General features: G+C 37.0%; 1 protein-coding gene across 6 annotated transcripts in view; it reads left to right on the plus strand.

The window, feature by feature from the left end:
- Positions 1 to 17,867, plus strand: part of DACH1 (dachshund family transcription factor 1) — a 352,403-nt gene that overhangs the window by 77,259 nt on the left and 257,277 nt on the right. The window lies entirely within an intron of this gene.

Genomic DNA, 17,867 nt, shown 5'->3' on the forward strand with positions numbered 1-17,867 from the left:
AAAAGGACAGACTAAGTTAACATTACTGTATGATCTGTTATGATAGTGATATCAAAAAGCCATTTTAAAAATGCCTTTCAAAACATATAAACTGCTAGGTATAATGTACTGAGTACTTTTGTTTATACTGAGTTACTGTTAATTCATTTCTTTTAATAATTCTTATGATTGCAAGACAGTGTTACAAAATCATTCTTATGTTGAGAAGCTGCCCAGTTTACCATTGCTTTTTCAAATGGCCTGTAAAGTCTTTCTTCACTTTGAAGAGGGATGACAGAAGAATAGTTAATTAGACTATTTTTAAAATACATGTGATAAAATTGTCAAGTCTGAGTTCTTAGGATAAACTGCAACATTGCAGCATGCTTGGGAAAATAAAATTTTCCTCTCAGGCAGCTCTGGAAGCTTTTGTCACTTTTAACCTCCATCCTTTCATTAGATTTATTTCACATAGCATCTGTATTCTCAGCCTACAGGACAGACAATAGCTTTAGAAACAGAAAACAGATAATATTCAAGCAAATACGCATGGCTTGCTTAAGCCTTATTCAAGTTTCAATTCCACGTTCTTTTTGCTTTTTAATTGTTTTTTCCTCTTTATAGCTAAGCATACTGGAGGTAAACAGTGTGCTTTTGTACTCTTTTGCAAGTTCAGTACCCATAGTGCCTTTCTGGCTCCATACTAGCAAACTGCAGTGTGCATCCCAGCTCAAGGAATAAATCTGGTGCCTGTGGATACCAACAGTTCTGCTCTATATCCTTTCCCTCCTGCCTCATGGAAAGTATTTTCCCTTTTGAAATCTCCCAACCTCTGTAAATAAGGAGCCATTTAGTTACTATCTTCCGTGATGGTTGTAATCCAGGTTATTTTTTAAAGCTGTTTTTTAAGTATAACTTGTTTGGTAAGTGAGTTTAAACTTGATTCATGCTTTGATGTTAATGAAACACCAATTTATCGGAAGGCCCTGCAGCCCTAATGAGCAGTTTCTTTAAAAAGAACATTTAATCAAGGTTTATTTTTAACTTGTTTAAACAGATCTAATAGTTTGTGCTGATTTCATTTCAGTATAATAATTGCTAGCAATCCTATTAGTAAGTCGTGGTACATGGAAGTTAACACAAATTCCATTCTAATGAGCGTAGTGTAACAGCAAAACCCTTGTAGTCAAGGAAAGGTCCATGTTTGAGAGGAGTGACAGAGGCACTTGGACATTTTGCTGACAGCAGATTATTTTTGTTTTTATTCAAATGTCAGGCATGACTTGCTAGCGTTTAAGTGGGTTTTGTTATTTTTGAGAGGTGAAGATTTTCCATATTAACTTTTTAAGGTGAAAGGAGCCACATATTTCCTGGTGTTAGGAAAAGTACTTGATCTGCTAGGATAACTCATATTTTTCTTTATACTTTACCTGTACGTGAGGATTTAACTGTAATATGCTATTTTATGAGGATAAAGTTCCACAATCCAAAAATACAACTTGTGGCATTTTTTTTAAGGAATATAAAATCTTGGAGGCAATTTAGTGTGAAAAGCAAATGAAATTCCAGCGCTCAATTTATAGTGAAGAAAAATCTCTAAAAGAGCAGATGAAGCTGAAAAATGTGTGATCATCTGAAATACTATTTTTTATGATTAGCTTAGAGCTGCATCTGTATGTACTGGAGATTGCATAGTCACGTTTTCATTGTGACTCCTGTCCTAAGTCTAAATTCTGGCTTATTGGCAAAAAAATGAAGAAAAAAAGAATTATTCCTTAGATTGAAAATACAAATATCCCATCAGTAGTTTCAGCATTCAATACAGTGTTCAGATGTTACTGATTGAGTTCAGTTATTAACTTCTAATCTCTTTATTACTTAGTCTGACACCATGACATTTAAAATACGGGAAAGTTTGGAGATAAATAATTTGTGATTTAGGACTTTAGAACAGTACTAAAACATGTTCTGATGCACTGAAAGGCATCTGTAAGTTACACATTGTTTATAGATTTCTGGGTTTCTGATTGGAATCCAGGAGCCATGTGTTCGACAAGCTTTGGAGGTAGGGTGGAAGACAGTCCCTTCAGAGAACATTGTTAATTGGATTTCAGTTGTGCAGAAGGAGTCTTGAAGTCTTTACAAATTCAGTAGTCCACCCAAACAGGCAGCATGCAGGGTCAGTACTTGAGCCTGTCAGTAGGTGGAATAATCCTGGTTATTTGTGCCAGCATCTTACTGGGAAATCATTCACTGTGATTCTTCTGCGTCTAGGGGCTGGGAGGGAGGAATATCTGCATTGGTATTTCAGCTCTAGCTTGCTCTGTGACACTGGTTTTCTCATTTTGAAAGAAATCACAATATAGTAGTAATGATCCAGTCTTTGTATACTTCCTTCTTTTTCTCCTTTGCTTCTTTGGTCATAGAATTAAAAACCTGATTTGGTCATAGTACTTATGTATGTGATTTCAGGGACATGCTACTCATACCATTTAGAAGATGTTTGTAATGATTGCAACAAAAAATAATACAACTGCTTTGTGATGTTAAGGGTGATATGGGGCAGATTGTCTGACACTGATGTGTTAAGACTTTCTTTTCTTGAATATCTTCAGGACATGATTTTCCTCTGCCCAACAGACTCCACTTATGTGACCTGTGTTTCTGCCTGGGAAAAGATACGGTCCTGGTTTTGTTAGGGAAAGAATAGCTATAGTGCTTAAATCACTTTCCCAATGTTGTGTCCTTGCTAGAAGAAAACCTGTGAGAAGTGTTAGTCCTTGTCCCACAGCCTCTCCTTGGCGAGCAGGAGGCCTGGCTACAGTCAGGGGAAGGTTCTGGTGCTCAAGGGTCTCTCTTGGGCATTCAGTATGATAACAAACAATTCTCTGTTGCCAGCAACAGGTGAGTCAAAGCATGAAACCTCTGCAGTTTAAATTTCATTATGGCATTTTTAAAAAGGAAGAAAGGTTTTGAAATATATATTCTTTGGGGGTTTTATTTCGGGGAGCTGTTATGAAAAAAGTAGCATAGGTGATTGTGGGAGTCAAAGCACAGCATTAGCTCAAAGACTTATGTTAAGCTCACTTTTTACATTGGTTTTTGAATGTGAATAATACAGCATACCTTGAAATACTTTCAAAGGTATATATTTTTACAATAAAAATGCTTAATGCTGTTCTGCAAAACTAAAACGACTACATCTGGTTTAGACTTAGTTTCTGTCAAATCTTTTAGAGGATTGCCAGTTCACATCTAAATACTCTTTTCTAGTGGAAGTTTGAAGACTTCTTTAAAGATGAGGGAAATAAATTTGGACTCATCTGTTCATTGACAAATGTATGCTCCAATGAATCATGTCATCTGACTTAAGTCCTTTTTTCTGCCTTACTAAAAACAAACTCATGCTATTTGTACTTAAGGCTCATACACACTGCACCCTGAATACTAAGTTGGAATGTATTTACAAATGTGAAAGAACCTGTGGTCCTTTCATGCATCAGGTTGTCATAGAAACTAATTAACTTTCATTTCTGTGTCAGGGCAAAGTAGTGTTATGCAGATGTAAATTGTAGTTCAGAAATCACCAGGATGAAACTAGAGAAAAAGAAAACATCAAAACCCTCAGAATTCCTGCAGGACATCGGGAATGCAAAACATGTGATGGGAAGTTACAGTGTTAAATGCCTCATTTCACCAGGTCTTTTTGCATAATCTGCTTCTTCAGAAGTGCTTGGAATGTTACTAAACTGACAAAAGAGTATGGTTTATGTATATTTCATTTATGTACGTATGTGATAATGAATGTGTCCAGGGAGCATGTATATGTGCACATGGAATAATGAAATTCTGATCAGAAATGGTGTCTAAAATATAAATGGCACTTACAGAATACTAACTGTTAGAAAAACTTTAAAAACTTAACAGTGTAATCTTTGCTTTCTCAAATGAATGAAGCTGATTTCTCTCCAGTTAGTTTCTCTCTTTATGAGCTTTTACAATTTTACATGAAATGTGAATATATTAATATTTTAACTGTAAGAGGTATACTTTGACTGGCTTAAGTGGTAAAGGAATGTGATTACAAGATGATTTATTGGAAGTCATTAAAAATGATTTATTAAGAGAAAAATGTTGTGTTACTATAGCCTTTTTTTCCTCTGCTGAAGATGGGGTTATGCTGTCATTTTGTCTTCTTCAGAAGAGGAAAGCAGCCTGCAACAAATCAGGGAAGCATTTTGCTTTGTGGGTTACTGGCATGAGTAGATGTGAGAAGAGTGTCCAGCTTGCTTTTACAACAGAGATGTAGCAAGCCTTGTGCTCCATGGCAGATTCATGCTTAATAGGTCCCAGTCTCATGGGGAGAATTTGTGCATCCATCCAGGCCAGCAGGGCTGGGCAGCAATTCCATGCACACTTCCAAGAGCAGTGGCCAGCCCATGCCAGTCTTGTTCCTTTGCTGTTTGCTTAATTTTATGTGCTGCCATTGTCTGTGGGGCTGTGCTGTGAATCAATTAGTAATTGACCCAGATTAAAATATTTTTCCTTCCTCTCCCTCTCTCCCGCTTTTCTCCCCCATTAGCCCCTTGCCCAATTCTCAGGAGGGCAATAGAAAGTGTGAGTTAGAGGGAAAGGATGGGTCTTTGGTGACTGAAAAAGTGATGGCTTTCTTTGGATTACATTTCTTAGATGAGAAGTGGAAAAAAAAGAAATCTGCAGTGGAGTGGGTGCACAATTTATGCTTTAATGAATACAAGACTTCTTGCTCTTGCATGTTCTTCCAGCTTGGAGTGTGAACTTAAAACAGAATGGATAATATTGCACTTAGGAAAAAAAAAGGATAAGGGGGGATGTGCAATTATGCAATTTTCCTATAATCAACTCCTTCACACAGAAAGGGGGAAATATTTTTATAAATGAGAGTCATGGCAAAGCTAAAGACAGTCATAGAACTTGATTATCTTTTGGCTAAGACAAAAAAATATGTGTAAATGGAAGGTACATGAATACCTCACCACAAAAAAGAAAGAATAAAAGGAGTTTGGGGATTGATTATGTATTATCTCTTTCCTGCTCACTTTATTTGTTAAATAGGATATTTTTTTTCCTCCTGGCTACTCTGCAGTTCCTTGTTCTTATGAATAGCTTAGTTTCATTGTTTTGAAGTCAATTTCTTTTGAAACATTTCTTTTGAAACATGATGTAAAATGAGCTAGAGGAGAAAGAATTTATCTGTAAAGTATGTATTTCCCTTATCTTCTTTCATTGTGTGTATATATATGTTTCTATATTCAGGAAATTCATTGGCAACTCTCCAGTTGACTTCAGCAGGATAAGACCTGGCAATATAATTAGGCTTATATTATTAAATGGAGGAGTCGATGTGTCACAGAAGAGTAATATGTCGTTTGCTGTACATGTTGTAGAAGGGTAATATGGAAAGAGATTTAAAGGAACAGCAGGCTAGATCTGTTGAAATTTTACCAGCATGACAATCAAGTAATGGCTAATGTCAGACATTGCTTCCAAAGTCTTGTTGAACTTGGTCTATTCCTGTCTTGTTCCATAAATGAAAAGACACATAATCTTGTACTCTGACCCCTAACTTCTATGTCTATGTAAATGGTTAATAAAAATTGTTTATCTCTTGTGCCAAATACTAAGGGAATCCTGAAGCCAAGCTGCTATTTACACCTCATCTAGGAAAACTTAAGTCTTAAGTCTTTCTTAGATTCAAGGTCTGCAGATGAAACATTGAACCACCTGAGACTATAGCTTCAGAAGACTTACTTAAATACTTAAATATTCAAGAGGAAAAGACCAAATTGAATTTATTAGAGTAGTGAAGCTTTAGGGATGTCCAGTAAAGAAGCACTGTAGTTTTAGACAAACATATACTCTTGCCTGAATCTATCCTGTGAGGAAGGAACATCCAGGATGGCACTGTTGGTGATCAGGGGCTTGCAAAGCCATCGGACTCGGAGGAAACTGAGAGGGAGGAACAAGTTTTATCTGGAAATAAGTCTGCATAACAGGGTATATACCACATGGCAACTGGGAGGTGAGGGCAGCCATCTTCAACATTTCTGTCATAGCAGTACTGCTTGCCATAAAATCTAACCAGGCAAGGCATTGCTTACATCTCAGAGAATGTAAGTCACATGGCCTCATGCAAACTAAGGGACTCATCAGTAACCTTTGTTCTCCTTCCTGCTACCCAGAGCAAATTAGATAGTTATGGGCTGACTGGATAACTCCAAGGCATCCACAGGAAATTCACATTACTATCAAACAAAAGATTAATAAGAAGTCCTTTATAAGAACGGCTGCAAGTGAATATGGTTTGATAGTGGGCACAAGTACTCGGTGGTATGTTGAATCTTCCCACAAGGCCATTTTACATAATTTATTAACAAGATCATTTTACTTTCTGATTTAAAAGATTTGTAACTATAAGCTCCTGTGTTTTCCCTGAACAAGTCACAATGCACACAGTAGGCAAAGTGTTAAAGGGCTAGGAAAATATTATTTCATCACTCCTGTTCCATTAGAATTCACTTGGGTGGCTGAGAAAATGGTTTATGGATTAGAGAGAGAAGAACAAGCTAAAACATTTCATACCTTCATCTCTGATAAATTCCCCAAACTCATTCTTTGCATCTGAGCCATAAATAACAACCATGCTTTTTGCTAAAAAGAGCTTTTTTCCTGTACCAGGTCTTTTGTCTTGGAGATGAATGCTATAATAAATTTGAAGTCTTAGGGGGGGCATTGTTTGAACTATAACATTATGGTTTACAACTGTTGCTTCTATTATGAGGAGGATAAAAAGCGACTATGAAGCTTGATCTCTGTCACAGAAACAGATTAATATTTCAGCCTTCAGCTTGGGTCAAGTGTATGATTTTTCCCAAAAGCACCTTAGCAATTAATTATTATTCTGTTTGCATTTAAAATCTTATCCTTTTAACCATCTTTCAACCTTATCCAAATGTTATGCTTACTTCAATTCTATATTGAATTATTTTTTTTAACTTACAAATTATGCTATAGGTCAATGCAGGTAGGAGAGTTTTAGATGAAAATGTTTTTAGAAAACAAATTCATCAAATAACATTTTGAAGTATTCCTTCCTTATAAGTGGACAAAATTTGTTTGAAAATTAAGATCACCCTTAAAATTTCAGTTTTGTTTCTCAGAAGATAAATGCAAACAGCTCAAATGTTTGCATTAATAAGCAAACAAAGCATGCATGTAATTATGAATTAGAATCAAGAAAATTGTTGTACCCATGAGCTCTAGCTTTAGGAGATTTTGGTCAAAAAAATCCTTTAAAAGAAGATAATTTGAAGAAGATAGTGTTATCTTTTAGTTTCTACTGTGCTTCCCCCTGCACAAGCTGAACTGCTTGAGGTTTTAGCTTTCAGTAATCTGGGTTTAGCACACCTGGGAAAATTAGGACCTGGCTGAAGGCCCTTCTTGACCACCGTGCTCACCCACTGTCATGAACTCAGATCTGTTGTAGTAATACAAGTCTTCTGATTAAATATACCAAGAGATGGCAAAGAAGTGATTCCTGTCAGTACCAGTAGGCTTTCTGTGCCTCGTTGGTCTTGGTTATTCCTAACACCTAAATATTTCTTTATTTTGGCTGTCAGGACCACATTCATTAATTACCTTGAGTGGATCTAGTCCTAGGAGAGTGAGCTTGCAATGTACTAGGTACCTGTTGTGGAGAAGGGGGTAGCTTTGATGGAACTGGGGCACTGGGCTTTCTGGAGAAACTCCACTCAGAACTTCTCAGGTCAGTGCTGAGGAGGTTCAGGTTTTAAGGAGGTACTGAAGACAGTGTGGATGGATGTGTGCAGCAATGAAAAATGCTACTTACATACTGCAGTATTTTACAACAAGTATTTTTCAAAACTGTAATCAATTTTAATTTCAGTTTCTAAGACATCAAGTGTCATCTCTTTTCCACCTACTTGATTGTATTGGTTGGTTATGTGCAGCTCCAGGATCACTTGTCCAAAGCTGAACACCCTTATTCCAGCACTCATCCTTCAATTAACTGATTGTGGATCTAGGGACTTTTTTGCCATTTGACTTCATGGAGACCCATGTCTTCAAATCACTTCTGTGTATCAGAATGGTTTACTTCCCATTTTTCTTATCTGCAAGCACAAAACTTAAGTTATCAATAACAATATCTTTGATAAAACTAAACGTAATATTATCTAAAGACACATAATTACAGCTAAGAGCAGAATAAACGGTGTATAAAAATGTACATTCATATGAAAAGTTGTATTGTTTACATATTTCAGAGATAATCCTTAGCTGTAGAATGCAAGATTTTGCATTCCTTGCTGAGATATTTACACTCATATATGGTTTCATATATTGAAGTTTCAAAAGCAGTGCAGTAACCAGTCGAATTTGTGTTTAAGAAAAGACATGAAGTGAAAATGAAACAAAACTGGATTTTCCCCAGCATTTTGAAAGGAATTTAAAAATTGGTGCAATTTTGTTTAAAAGTATGGTTATTTTTCATTGTTTTTTTACTTAATAATTTAAATTCTGTTTTGTTTCTTCATTTGTACGTTTGTTGGTAGACAGTTTTCTATGTTAAATCTGTCAAAATATGTACATTTATTATGGCTATAAATATATGGAGTATGGCAGTAGAAGCTATTATAGTGGAAAATATAATCTATTTTGTTTTTTCTGTGCAAGTTTTAAAACTTCTTGAAATTTTTAAAAAGTTGCAATCATTTGGAGAAGAGTAGCCAAACTTAAAATAAGGGGCTAGGCTGAGGTTGATATACTGTCCTGCTACATGGACTTTGTGGTTACAGTTGGGAATTTTACCCCTCACTTTCCCCACAATTCAAGCTGGAACAGGGTTGATCCATCTCTCTTGCAGCTATTTTTTTGATCAGCTTTCTTTTCTACATGGGGACACACTTCCATTCCTCTATTTATTGCTCTGTGAAACTAAAATAGATGTAAAATGAAATCTGATTTTTTTTTTGTAGTCATGCTTACAAAATCTTTCCTCCTTTTTAGATTCTCAGTATATCCTGTATGATAATTTATTTATCCTTTTTTGAACAAAAATAGCATTTCAGATTTATAAAGGAAGAATGTTTGAAGATTTAAGGAATATGCTTTCTGCACTCAGGAAGTTTAAAACTATGCAGGCACTCCTAAACTTTATCTAATGCATTTCATGACAGAATAAGTATCTTTGTAAATATGTTCCTGTTTAATTGTAACTTAAACTTAGTTTTGTTAATTTGAACAGATTTTAAAAGTCTTTTATGTATATCCAAGTACATAATATAAAGAGAAATTTTGAATAGTACCATAACCTAAAGTTCATTAAAGGAGTTACCTGGAAATGAGGGAGCTAAATTCCAGTTTTTAGTTTTGTTATAAGTCATACATTATTTTTTTCCTAGCGTAGCCTTTTCTTTCAGCAGCAAGAAAAAGGCAAGTCAGAACTCCTGGCTTTCTCATTATCACATATTTTTTGAGAAAATATTGCTTTCAATTGGCAAACTGCAATCCTTTTCTCCAGTGAAAATTCTACTTTTATCAAAAAGATCAGCATTTGTTTGAAACAATGTGTCAGGAGTCAAAAACCAAAGAAACCATTAAAATGCCCTTTTGCCTAGCCTTGACCTAATAGATACCATTATGTTTGAATATTCATACTTAAGATAAGGAAATTATGTTTAGCACTTTAAAGCAGTCAAGATTTATTTCACCATTGATTACCAAGAGTTGAGGGAACTGTGCCTGGACTAAAATCAGGCTTTTCTTGTAAATCTTCTGATTTACAGATGTGAAATAGTAAACTGGCTTCGATTATTCTTTCTTTTCCATTTGAAATGTTGTATATTTGTGAATCATAGTTAGGTATTGAAGTAGAAATCAAAAACTGAAAACTAATTTTGAAGGGGTAAAAATGTATACAGAATAGCTGAAGAAATAAAGACAATGACAATCTTTGGGGGAATACTTGTGGTAAATGACTTCTTTCCTTTAATTCCTGTAGTGCATCCTTACTGATTGACATCTGAATGGCAGTAATTTGGGGTAATGGGTAGCTACTAATTGAGGGTGAGCTTCACTCCTTTGCAGAAGAACATTCTCAAGACCTTCCAGTATAACACTCAAATCCTGTATTAAGTGCATAAATTGGTATAGGATTTTATGTTAGCCTTCTCTGTACGAGTTAATTTTATCAGGTCCCCTTATGACAGGCGCTAAAGTGTGCTTGAAAGATGTCTGTATACATATGGTAATTTCTTACTTGTGGCTCTCTCTTCTGTATTTATGCAGCCTGGTGTCTACTGGCATTATGGCCAAAGATACGTTTTCATTGTGTTGTTCTGTCAGTGTTTCTGTGACTATTTAGTTCTGAGAGTTTTAGATGGATATGCTGTTTCATTATCCTAAGAATTGCACAGTTGCAACTTGTTATGTGTATAGTTGCATAGATAACTGGGTTACATAGATGTCCTAGAACATTATTGGGAGATCATACTGCGTTTTCTGTCATTACAGGTCTCAACCAGCTGATTTACTAAACTTACAGATTTAAAATTTGCCTCCTTAAACACAGTCTCTGAATATACTATAACTGGAGTCTTGGTGGGTTTTTGGTGGTTTTTTTTTTGTTGTTGTTTTTTTGGGGTTTTTTTTTGTATCAGTTGATTGCAGCTGATGATGTATGAGGAAAAAAGATGCTAGTTTGATTCCTAATTCCTAATGTTTTGCTGAATTTGCAGGATGACTGCACAGAGCCTATGCTAGTTCCTTGTAAGGGTATTTTTAGCATTAAACCCTGGGTTAGTCTTGGGACATGTGGATGACATGAGAATGTGAGCAGGACCTAAGGAGACTGCTCAGTGAAAGTTTACTCTAGGGGGTTTAAATTTTATGTGCTGACCTACTGAGCTCTGTTCTGAGATCTCAGTATTTCTAGGGCTTCTCAAAGAGGCACTGGATATCTCCTCTGTGAACAGCTGATAGAAGAAAAGCCCATTTCATTTGTGTCAGAAAGAGAAAGAATGACAAAGAATATCCCCCTTCTCAGCTGAATGGTAGGGGGGAAGGAAGGGAGGAGGGGAGTGGGAAAGTCCTCCAGGAGATTGAGGGCAGAAGAAAGAAGACATCTTAAAAATTTTTCTGAAAAGAGACACAAGACATAAACTTAGAGTAGTGTTCTTCCTGTTGTAAAAATTGTGGATAAAAAAGCTTGTCTACTTTAAAGATAACCCAAGTTAATAAAAATTTATAGAAGGGCTTTTATGACAAACTTGCCTGCAATAGCAGGGAATGGCAATGCTGCTATGTACCTGCAAAGTGTGTGTTGTTACCTCTGTCATGTATGAACTGGGAGAAGTTTGGGGTTCTGAAAGAGCTGCTGCACAAAATATCCTGTTACTTTTCACTGCCTGTCTTGGATATAATAAAGGTGTGGGCATCTTCCCATATAAATAACCAGTACAAATACTGAGTTTGAGATTAGGGGAAAAAAATGTACAAGGAATGGGGATGTTTTGAAACTTCGTGAGTTTCCTTCTTTTAAAAAGTAACGGTTGTATTAAAAGAGCATGAAGTCAATCAAAGTACGAGACTGGTCTCGAAAGATATCAGGGATGCTAAATTTTAATGCGGCCTGTGGACATTTAATGTCCCTCATCCTGATGCAGTGACTACCTGAACCCAGTAATTGGTAAGAAAACAGAGGTATTTTTGACGATTGAAGAATACTTGGAAAGAGGAAGAGGTTCAAGTGAATAATAATAAAAAGCCCCTTCTTGTGAATCTGCCCGAGAACCCTTTTTTTTTAGCGTTACTAGCAGACAGGCCTGTGTCCTTTCCTTTGATGACGGTAACAAGTTCTATGACATTGCCACTTTGAGTTCTTGCTTCATTAGATTGGGTGACTGTTTATTTGAAATTGTAATGAAATATTTACTTTATAGAGCTATAAGGATTAGCGGCGATAATTGAGTGAGGCTGATCCGGAGCTTTCAGTGTAATAGGGCCCCCTTGTTTGAATACAGAGCGCGGGGAGAATGGAGGGGCGAGGGAGCGCGTTTCTGCCTGTCACTTTCCCTCTACATGTTGCTTTTTCTCCCGGAGATAAGTGGGCCTAATGCTGAACAAATACGGGAAATCGGGAGCCACTGAGAATCATTCGCCTCTCGCTTTCCCATGGCAGCGTGATAGACGCCCGCTCAAAAGAGCCCCCCTCCTCTCGGGCCGGCGACGAGGCTGTCACCGCCAGCAAATCCAATGGCGGAGCGGCCGGGCCGGCGGGGCCGGGGCGAGGCGGAGGGCGCGGGCGGAGGCGGGAGCCGGGCCGGGCCGGCCGGGGGGCGGCGGGCACCTGGAGCCGGGATAGGCCGCGCGGTGCCGCCGCATTGTGCCGGGGAGACGCGCCGCCATTTGCAGAGATAATGGCAGAAATTAATGCAAATGAGTGAATGGAACGAACCGCATTTTCATGCAGATCGGAGGGGCTCGCGCGGGCTGCTTGATAACAAGTCGCGGGGAGAAAAGGCCGACATTGTGAGGACTCATTTTTTCCCCATTTCTTCTCACTAGTGCCTCATAAGGGCCCTTTGTTCCCTAAGTAACTCTTTCTAAACTATTGACATTGCTCATTTATGTGAATTTCAGATTTCCCCCCCCCCCCTTTCTTCGCCCCCCTCCCGCCCCCCGAAGTAGCCTTGGGTGATCTGGGAAAGCGTTAATTGCGGCAGGACAATGACCGGGCTGGAACGGGAACTGCGATCATTAAGTGCAATGTTGCAGTTGTCCGTGCCTCATTATAACGTGCAGACAAGGCAATAAAATGCGTGTTTCACAAACAAATCTTTTAACGAGTGGAGTTCAAGAGCCTCCAGCTGTCCAGATTTACACCTTTTTTTCCCCGTACTTCCCCCCCCAATCGTTACTGCAAATAAACTTTACGCCATTTTAGAAGATGCATTTCTACAGCAACAAACTTCCTGCGTTCAGAATTAACTTTTCGCTGCTTCTTTCATTAACAATTAAAAAAAAAAAAAAAAAAGAAAAAGAAACAACCCTAAAGTGTGTGCTCTTTCAAGTTTCATAAAGAAACGTAAGTTCCTCCAAAGAAAAATAAACTCTCTCCAGTCCTTTCCACAGACGCATCCCATAGCTTTTCGCTTCCTTTGTGGAATTTTTGAGTTAGGTTAGATTTTAGGATTTGGAGCAGTCATATTTGTATTTTTCTCAAGCAAGTGTAACTTTAAAGATGGAAAACACTGTTGCCGACTTCATGCACTTGTTTATTTTTGAAGTCTTTAAAAAAAAAAAAGATCAGGAGGAAGAGTAGCTAAATAATCAGATGTAAAGGTCATCCAGTATAAGTACAGCTGGGAACCGGTGAACTATCGGACCCAAGAGTAAAGCAGCCAGAAAGAAAAAAAATAAAAAATAAAAGGTAACAGATTCAGCATTGTCCAAAAGTTCCAGACCAGTGATTAATGTGTGAGATAATGGACTTGGGAAATGAGTAAACACTCCCGTGCTCCCTGCTTTGTGCTTGAATGACTTGATGACAAGGGCAGAGCAAGGTGAGAATTTAAACAGGACTACAGGAAAAGAGACAAAGCCCTGCGACAGCAGCCCGGGCAGAGCGGGGGGGTCACGGGCGCCTCGGCCCCGCAAGGAGCGCACGGAGCCCCGGGACGGTTCCCAGAACGCGGTCATTTCAACTTCTCGGGTCTTTAAAAGGCTCAATCATGAGACAGTCTTTATTTATTTGTTAATTTAAAATTTTTAAAAAAAGAACTTGCATTTCTTGCTTTTGGGCTAAACCCAATCTCGCAATCATCAGAGGTAATACTTGTTTTAAAACTTAGGGTAGAACTAAGCATGGTTTCTCTGAATCACACCCTTTGATAGGTTTCACTTTCCCTAGATTTGTATATTACTAAAGAACTCCTAAATGATGCTTTAATATGAGATGTATGTGGACGCATTATGAGATACTGTCATGAAAAATATACTTCATGTGAAGTTATGGGATGTTGCGTTAGTGAACTTCCTTAAACATTCTCTGTATTCTTCTGCAGAGATGATGTTTTATTAGTCCATGGCATACAGATAATGTGCCTCTGTCTCTTTAGAGGCACATTATCTGTATGCCATGGACTAATAAAACTTTAGTGCCTTTATTCTTTAGGAATCACTAAAGACAGAAAGATGATTTCTGACGAAGCAATACTTTGTACCAATCATAATAGTTAACAAATCTTGGACTTCTGTCTAGCATTGGGTTTACTGCTGCTAATGAAGGTGGAGTCTTCTGTTTTTCTCATTTTTCTATGTTCTGATACATCTTAGGTCTTCTTGCTCATTTAGGATTTAGATCTTATAATGCTTATCATCCAATGTTCATGTTGCTGATAACCTGTTGATTTTTTTAAGCTATAGCTACTTAAGTGAAAAAAAGCGAAATTTAAGAAACACTTGTCCTTCATATTGTTTTATTATGTGATTGTATTGCATTTCAGAGATATTGGGTAATTTAAGGAAAAGTTTTTTTAACAATTGTGTAAGAGTGTCAATGGTTTAGGCTTCACAGAGGTGTAATTCATATTGATCCGGGTTTATTACTGACTTGCCATCAGAGTGACACAAGGCCATAGTCATAGGTCTCATTGTTCTAAGAGCTATACAAAACTTAAATAGCTTATAGTGTAATGGAAGAATCCTGATAAACCGAAGAGTTTTTTGCCTTTTTAATAATCGGTCTTTTAGAGGATTTTCTCATGGAGTACTTCTTGGTTAAAAATATCCATGTTAACTCAGCACACGTGCTACACTTAATCAATGTATACAGATTGTGGGAAAGTTCTTATAATTTCTTGTAAAACGGGTTTTATGGTATTTTTGAACAGTGTATAGATGAAGTATGGTATAGAGAACAAAGGAAACGGAACCAGAAAGGTTCTGTTTCTGTAGCTTAGGGTCCATAAAGCTATAAACCTAATGCAATCCACATTTAAGCAGTTAAGTGTTTTCCTAAGTGCAGTACAAAATTCTCAGGTTGTAGTGGAAGACTTTACTACTGTGTAAATAAATAATACTGCTCCAGGTTTTTCTTCCATCTTTGGTTTCTTCAAGTTTCTTCGATCATTGAGCTGAATATGTGTGAATTCAGTCTCGGAGTAGTTAAATGGGAAAAGTGTGTTCATAATGAAAAAATTGTCATTCTTAGGAGTTTCTCCCTCTTTCTTGCATAGTTATTCATTGTCAGTTTAGAAGTTGAACAGACAATAAATTTTGATGTAATGCTGTGCAACGCACAACAGTGTCCCTTCCTCAGTGTACAGTATTTTCTGAGTTAGTTTGCAACTCACTAATGCCTATGTATGAATGTACTTTGAGCAGTCTTCAGTGGATGTATATGTGCCTAAGTGTATGCATTTATAATGTACCAGCTTCACTGATTGTCTTGCATCTTCTGCCAGCCCCACCATCTTTCCCCTTTAGGACAGGAAATTTGCTGTTTGAGCAGCACCTAAAATCTGGACAAAGCTGTACTGCAAAACAGAAGGAGAAAGTGTATAATTAGGGCTTTACTCCCCTCAAAGGTGTCACTGCCTTGAAATATGTCCAGATTTTCTGTTGCAAATTAGGAAGATAAAATTTTAAGTAGCCTGGTAAATGGACTTAAAGGTAACTTTTGCTCTCTTTTATGGGCCAGATTTCTTGTATGCTATTAATAAAAGCATGCATGAAAAAAGTCAGTGAGTGACTTGAAACTTGCTAGTCCAGTCAAATGCAGGTTGGTATGAGATCAGGTGCTTGCTCATATGTCATCAAATAATCAGCCTTTCAATGAGAGTATATTTACTCTTTGATATACGTTCTGATTATGTTCATGTGCCGTTTATTTCTTTATGCAAGTTCAAATCCTGTTACTTTATACTGATTATTTCTTTTGTCTTACATTTCATTCCTATTTAAGGCTTCCACTTAGAATGGTAAATTGGTGCTTCTTCCCTCTTTAAGTAAAGCATGCACGCAGTGTATACAGAGCCAGAGAATCTGGGTACCTAATTCACCATCATCCCCTCATTCCTACATTCAGAAAGTTGATAGTAAAAGAGGACCAGCATTCTAAATAGGTCATTGCTTTCATGGCTGGTACTTATTAGGTAACTTCTGTGCTTGGAGTCATATCAATTGAGAACAGAATAAAGCTTGGAAAGTAATTTTCTTCTGGCGGGTTTTTTTCGCATTTGAATTCTGTTGTGATTTTGTTGTAGTTTTCCTTCCTCAGTTTTTGAATCCTTTTCCATGAAACTCAGTTGAAGGGACTTCTGTTGTAGTTTGTATCCTCCTGTCCTGTAGGGACAGCTGAAAAATGTGAGCTCTAAAACTCAAATTGTTCTTTCATTCTGGAGATTTATCAGTTCACCTGGATTGGATCCAATTTCATACAAGAAGTCACATTTGTGATGCTTTCCTGTAGGGAACTCTGTCACTTTGTAATGTTTGTCTCAATTACTGCTCTGGTGATGGTCTGCAGTGTGTTGTTATGTATCTGTAAGCCAGTTTGACCCTGTTTTTTCTTGCTGTAATAAAATATTCTGTTTCAACCTGTCATACTGCAGTTAATTTTCACAAAGTCCTTTCAACTGCACATTAGTAATGATATGATATTAACTATATACATCATTAGTTTTAAAAATTAATTTTACATTACACGGTAATTTCCATACACTGTACCTTTAAGCAGTGTTACCTGTGCAAAGAATAAGTCAAATGGAAAAGAGAGAGAGAAAGAGAAAGATGTAAGGTGTCACATAATTTTCAGGTACTCGTGAATGTTAAAGTTTCAAGTAGTCTAAAGTTTGACTTCTCTAGTTTGTATTGCAAAAGAGAACAATCAATAGGAAATAAAGGCAGCTGTCCAACAACAGAACTAATTAATTTGATCATTTGAATTATCTTTCACATTGCCACAGGTAAAAAAAGCTACATTATTTTACCTATCCAACTATACCTATTAGGTTATATTCAAGAAAGGCATTTATGGCGTTATCAGAGTAGAATAAAGTCCAATATTATTTTTCACATGAGAGAATTTTTTTCCCCATTAGTTTTCTTCTGAGAATACTGGGGAACATTCAAAGTAAACACATATCTGATAATGTCTATTTTTGAGTTTCTTTCTGCTAGCCTTAGATATATTATTTTTACCAAGGCATGCTATTTGTTTTCTATTTTGAAAGCTACAGTAGTTGCTATAAAAAGGTTAAATTTGCAAGGACTTATCACACAGCAGTAACTGAGAGCTCCCACTCATTTCCTATTTGAAGTACAGGGGAAAAAAAAAACCCTGTGTGATTGCTGTTGGCAAATGAAGACTTTTAAAATGGTACCCACTGTAGCTTCAGTAAATGTTCCTATGTCTTCATAGAAAAAGGGGAGAGAAGGGGCAAACAGACTTACTAGAAAATGTTTGATTGATATGTAAAGTAATCTGTTCCTGAAGAAAGCTATTTCTGAAGGAATGGCACAGCATACATAAATCCTGTTACTTCTCTGTCTCCAGATATGTTTGTCATTGTGCTTGTGGTACACATAGGTAGATTAATAGATACATACATAGAATCCTACGTACTTGCTGCTTTAAGCTATTGCATGTTCAAACAGATGTTGAAGCCTAGATTAGCCTTTTTTTTTTTTTTTGCATGTTCTAGTAGTGTGCAAACCTTTAAAAGGCATCTATGAATTATTACTTTGGTTCAGCATGAGTGCAGAAAGAAGAAATGTACCTCATCTGTAATACACTGTGTAGACTAATATCAGCTTCTTTTTTTCTT

The sequence above is a fragment of the Agelaius tricolor genome, unplaced genomic scaffold (assembly GCF_023055355.1).
Source record: "Agelaius tricolor isolate 1412-34295 unplaced genomic scaffold, bAgeTri1.0.p SCAF_7, whole genome shotgun sequence".
Lineage (NCBI taxonomy): Eukaryota > Metazoa > Chordata > Aves > Passeriformes > Icteridae > Agelaius > Agelaius tricolor.